This window comes from Zootoca vivipara, chromosome 12 (genome assembly GCF_965207765.1).
Source record: "Zootoca vivipara chromosome 12, rZooViv2.hap1.1, whole genome shotgun sequence".
NCBI lineage: Eukaryota > Metazoa > Chordata > Lepidosauria > Squamata > Lacertidae > Zootoca > Zootoca vivipara.
The window spans coordinates 41083569-41089915 of NC_142595.1; the positions used below are offsets into that span (position 1 = coordinate 41083569).

At 45.2% G+C, this 6347-nt stretch overlaps 1 non-coding gene across 1 annotated transcript; it reads right to left on the reverse strand.

The window, feature by feature from the left end:
• Positions 1–464: 464 nt before the first annotated feature.
• Positions 465–536, reverse strand: TRNAP-UGG (transfer RNA proline (anticodon UGG)). The gene has a single exon. It is a non-coding gene; the product is annotated as a tRNA-Pro (tRNA).
• Between the last annotated feature and the right edge of the window lie 5811 nt (positions 537–6347).

Genomic DNA, 6347 nt, shown 5'->3' on the forward strand with positions numbered 1-6347 from the left:
AACCCAGAGAGGAGGGGGATTGAATAGGGAAGGAAAAGCTAATAAAAAACTAATTTGTAAAAGCAAAAACACACCAGAGCCGAGACCCTTTCTTCTACAATATCACACACACGCGCGCAAATTATAATATACTCAGTCAGTATTGCTTAGTACAGATTTATAAAACTTTCCTTAAAAGCGTGTAAAAAATACTCAGATCTGTGGGCTAGCATTGCTTTCAGTGCAATCCTATGTAGGTTTACTTGGAAGTAAGCGCCACTTCGTTCAATAGAGTTTGCTCCCTTGTACGTGAGTTTTAAAGTGCAATTATTTTATTTTTCTTTAAACACTCTTTCATCTCCATACCCACCTCTGTAGATAACAGGGAGAAAACATTCCATTCTGTTCACCGTCCATAACCAGTGATTTTATGCTATTTCCCGCAGCCAGCGGGTCAAAATGATTTGTAAATGTAAGAAAAAGTTGGGCTCGTCCGGGATTTGAACCCGGGACCTCTCGCACCCAAAGCGAGAATCATACCCCTAGACCAACGAGCCAGCTGACGAGACGTTTCCGCATCCTTTATTTAAAGTTGGAAAATTGGTCGTGTTCCACGTGTACGCTGCTGTTCTCTTGAGAACTGAACTTCAACGCCGCCTACTGGTGGGAATTTGGAGCACCATCTAGAAGAGCGGGCAGAGGCAAACGCTGCGTTTGAAGAGCTCGATTAGCTCTACCTCTGTAAATCGGCCTGGCATGTAAAGATTGTCCAGCAGCAATCAAACTCATGAGGATGATTTGCAAAATCAAGAACGTCCTTGGATAAATCTGTAAGCTAAAGAGGCAGTGGGGTTGCAGCCAACGCTCGTCCTTCTCAGAGTAGACCCACTGAAAGTCAGGAGTCAACGTTAGCCATGCTCGTTAACTTCAGTGGGTCTGCTCTGAGTCGGATTAGCATTGGATATGGCTAATTGACAAAGAGGGGTCTTGCTTATACACACACACACACACACACACACACACCTACACCTTTCAGCCTTTCACAAATGGAGCAAAAATAATTGTAGAAATTGGGGTGCATGGAAACCAAGCAAGCAATTGTAATGCTTCACCCACTGACTTCTTGATAGGCCATCACCATTTACTTCTTCCCATTGGAAATGGGATAGTTTGAATTGAATTTCCTATACAGTAGATACTAAATGGTACCTTCCAGTGAGTGCTCACTGGAAGGACAGATCGTGAAGCTGAGGCTCCAATATTTTGGCCACCTCATGAGAAGAGAAGACTCCCTGGAAAGACCCTGATGTTGGGAAAGATGGAGGGCACAAGGAGAAGGGGACGACAGAGGACGAGATGGTTGGACAGTGTTCTCGAAGCTACGAACATGAGTTTGACCAAACTGCGGGAGGCAGTGCAAGACAGGAGTGCCTGGCGTGCTATGGTCCATGGGGTCACGAAGAGTCGGATACGACTAAACAACAACAACACCTGCAATTATCTGTCTGTTCTCCGGATCAATGGATGACCAAACCGGCTTCTGGAGCCCTCAGCCAGATATCACCCTGTCTACAAATCCCTGGTGGGTCTTCCTCAATATCCTACGCACAAATAGTAGCAGCTCACAGCAGCTCACTGAGACAGTTGACATCAGGACATCAGGAGAGCATTGTGTTATCAGGCCAGTAGCCCATCTGGTCATCTTGTCTCAGTGGCCAAGCAGAATCCCACAAGCAGACACTGTTTCCAGCAACTGGTATTCTGAGCTATACTGCGGCAGCCTAATTTAGGTGGGGAAAGTCCGTCTGTTGTGGCCATTGCTGTTGTTAAGCAAACTGGGAGCCAGAACCCTGTTGTCTTTACTGCAAACCACCCAGAGATCTACTAAAGGATCCCAATCTGCTTCGTCTCCCCCAACTCAGGGCCTGTAAAACGGTAATTAAGAATTGTGTCTCTGGGGACGTGCAAGAGCGCCACTCCCTCACCCATGTGTGAATCACCAGCATCAAGGGTGCCAACTTGAATGAAATATTTTGGGGGCCCAGCTAAGTCCCTCCCACATAACTGATCACGTGACATGTGGCACATGCACACTATTTGAATGGCGATGCCCATCAGCATTAGGGGGGGGGCTGACTCCAACTCCCATCACCCCAGCATGGTCCATTTATGATGGGAGCTGTAGTATAATGATGCCTGGGGGATCCTCTGCTCGCGATTTACCATATATTATTCCCTGTTGTTGTTGTTTAGTCGTGTCCGACTCTTCGTGACCCCATGGACCATAGCACGCCAGGCGCTCCTGTCTTGCACTGCCTCCCGCAGTTTGGTCAAACTCATGTTCGTAGCTTCGAGTTGTTAGTGAATCATTTTGAATTGGTGCTGTTTTTCATCATGTAAACTTTTTTCTGGTGTTGAGTTACTTCTGAGCACAGCTCTTACCCTGGAGAAGTGATGTGTGCCACTGAGTCAGGAGCAGCCACAGGTCTCCCTACTCCTGAGCACATTTAGGTTTTCCTTGTAATTGTTAGTGAATCATCTTGAAAAGACGCTGGCTTTTATTATGTAAACTTCCTCTGATGTTGAGGCATTTCTCAACCACAGCTTACCACAGAATTAGCACTCGAATAAACCAGTGCTGATGACATGCTGTGTGCTGAGTGGCGCCTTAGAATTGTTTTAGCAAGAATATTATACTCTCTTTCTCAAATTTTGTTTGTTCCCAGCTCTGAATATTATAGTCTGGTATTCTTTCAATTCAAAATACTTTGGGAAATAAACATTTATCCATTGTATGCTTACGGAGGTGTTTACATGTTATCTGTTAGAGCTATATAATAAAAGCCTAGGTGCCATATTTACCGGGGGGGGGGGAGAGAATTGTAGAATTGGAAGGGAACCATGGGAATCATCCAGTCCAACCCCCCGCGATGCAGGAATATGCAGCTATCCCATATGGGGATCGAACCTGCACCTTTGGCATGTGCATATGCTGATGGTAGAAATGATGTGTCTGTTCCCCCAACTTGTGGTTCTAGGGAACCTGGGAAGGGAGACGAAACTCAAAGAATAAAAGCTCTTAACAGTTTACACTAGCAACGTTTCAATGAGGCCTCCATAAAGGGGCAAAAGAGGGAATAATGATGTACACAGTGATCAGAGAATTAGGATTATTCCTGATAAATAGGGAGAGTTGGTTATATATGGACCATTATACACAGCTACCCAGTTTGGACGGACGGATTAAACCAGGGGGTGCCCAGGGACCCACCCCCAAATGATTTTCTATGGATCATTGTAAATTTGGCATTGGCATCCAAACATTTAAAGCACACACACACACACACACAATATCATGGGAACTATTTGCTAAGGGTGCTGGGAATGGGGGTGGATGGGACGAATGATTATAGTTCACAGGATTCATTGGTGGAAACCCTTTGTTTATGCTTACACATATGGTGTGGGAGTGTTATGTACTGAGCTTGGATCCTAGAACAATAGGCAGGTAGGATCCTAGAAGGCAGCAACCTGATTGGTCTGCAGGAGAGCCCAATCCGGCTCCAGGAGGAAGTGAATCAGCAACCTGATTGGCCTTCAGGAGAGCCCAATCAGGCTCCAGGAAGAAGTGAATCAGCAACTCGATTGGCCTGCAGGAACAGTCCAATCATTCTCCAGGAGGGGGGTTGAATCAGCCAATCACACGGGACCCATTGTGTAAATAATATATATATAGCCAGAGGTTTTGTGGGAAGGGACTCTCATTCACTCACTGCTTACCATGAACTGAAATAAAGAGCATGAAATCAACACTCAACTCCGAGTATATTTCAGGGAGCAAGATTACATTAGTTGGAGGAAAGACTTATTTATATCTGGGCCAGGACCAAGTGATTAGGCTTGTGTCTTCATTGACTAAAATAGTGGTGGAGGGAGGGGAGAGGATGTGGGGGAAATCATTTTCCATCGTGGAAAAATGTCCTGAAATGGTCATCTGGAACAATGGGTGCAAATCCCACATATTCTCAGCATTGAGTGTCTTTTTGTGCACATGCGGATGACTCTGGGGTGACCACTCTATCATCGCACTTGTTCATCTACTGGCGTGTGGCTCTTGCTAAGGTTCTCCAAGGGCCATGTGGCCCTCAAGCTGTAAAGGGTTCAGGAAATCTGCTGATCTGTGGTCCATATTAGGGCAATGATGCACATACAGAAAACTCCCTTGGTTCAATCTGCAGTGAAAGACTCTAAATAACCAAATCTGGGAATGATATCTACTGGAAGAGATGGATCCAGGGTCACGTTTACATTTAACACACATTTAAAACACGCTGCTGTCCCGTCCCCGTCCCCCCCGAATCCTGAGAACTGTAGTTTACCCCTTCACAGTGCTTCAGTTCCCAACATTATTATTTTTTTGCAAACTAGGGTTCCCAGGATGCTTTGGGGAAGTCATGTGTGTTAGATGTTTGGGGTGGGTGTGATGCAGGTTTGAGGGGGGGCCTTTGGCAAAGTGGCCCCACTCCATCAGCAGATCCCCTCTGCCTTACTTGGAGGCAGATGATGCAACAGGGTCCGGAAACTACCATTTGCATTTCCCAGAATTCCTCCCAGTGTAGCATCATACTGGGGCATTGTGGGTAATTTAAATGGCAGCTCCCAAGCCCAGCCACCTTTTCCCAATAATTGCCCATAGTTGCTGGGCTGTAGCTCAGTGATAGAGCATCTTGCTTTGCATGCAGAAGGTCCCGGGTTCAACCCCTGGGAGGTAGTGCTGGGAGACCCCCCTGCCTGGAGCCCTGAAGAGTTTCTGCCAGTCCGTGCAGGCAGAACAGATGTAGATGGACCGTATGTCCTTGAGAACCACTACCGTGTCCATTGGAGGCAGGGCCAGATTTAGGTTTGATGAGGCCCTAAGCTACTGAAGGTAATGGGGCCCTTTATATGTGCAGCTGTCCTTTGCCAACAACAAATTGTCGCTGTTTTTTGTGTTGAATATATGCTATATGGTAATTTATGGACACAATAGGTACCTAAAGCCATTTGCACATAACAAAATATGTATTTTATCAAAGTAATTGATATGGAAATGAGCAAACCAATGATATTTTAGGGAGCAGGCTAGCAGGCGGGACCCATGACTTACATCATACGAGCCAACACAACACAAAACACTGTTGCTGTATGTAGATTTTATTTTATTTCTTTTTTATCTTATATTTTGGAAATGTACATCCAGTTTTTTCCTTTACATTTTTGGAGCCCCTAATACAGTGAGGCCCTAAGCTATAGCTTGTTTAGTTTATATGTAAATCTGGCACTTTTCTGGAGTGGTCAAAGTATTGATCTAGGTAGGCCAATTCTGTTAAAGTCGCCATTCTATGTTCCTATAATGAATGTTCATGGCATCCCAATTCTTGCTTGTAGTAGGGTTGTGTATGTGTGTTTGTTTTAACCTCAGCAGTCAGGCTCACACACCCCAAGAGAGGCGCAGTTATGTAGCTAACAATCTAGCCATTATCCTCCTCAATTCCCCTAATCCCCAACGGAAACGAACAGGCCACACGGCTTTAATCACACCCCGGAGCGCACCAAGGAGAGATAATTGGTGCTCTCGTGAATCTCATCCCCCCTGGGATACCAGGCCCTCAATTATTGTTCCCTCCTCCAAACAGGTGCTTTGATGCCAGCCCAGAGACCTCATTAAATCCTACAAAAGTTTGTCAGGAAACTTTGTTGCAACTGGGGATATTCTGAGGAGGAGGGGGGGGTGACTTTTGCTCTTTCTCACTGAGCTCTGATCACATGCTCTGGGCTCCCGGGGAAACACTAGCCATGAGCCAAGCTTTAATGACATGTGTGAGATGGGGAAATAAGAATCTATAGTCCTACTACTGCAGAGGAGGAGAAATTCCTTTGGTCAACTGATTTCTGGGCTTGCAGCGCCTGTGCCTTCAACAACAACTTGCTCTGTGGTCAACAACAACAACAACAACAACAACAATAATCAGGTGGTCGTCTCCTTACTCGGAAGAGCCTCATAGAAAGCACAAGAGCTGGCTCAACTTTTTATTTTGGAGCTAGCTGGCAATCTTGTTTATGGTTTACCCAAATTAAGAGAGAGTGGGATTTTTTTATATATAAAAAAAGCCCCTAATCGTATTATTCCATTCTCCAGGATGTTCTTAATTTCAGCTGGGGGTGTCCTGCATAAACTTTGTGCAGTATCCTATTTCCAGCAAAAAGTTGTCATGTTAGCCAAAGTCCATATTAGGACAATATCTTTGTTAAGCTAACAAAAACACCATAAAATACTAGTGTTCAAGTTTTTGTTTTCCCCATAGCTCTTCAGTAGGATAGATGACAGG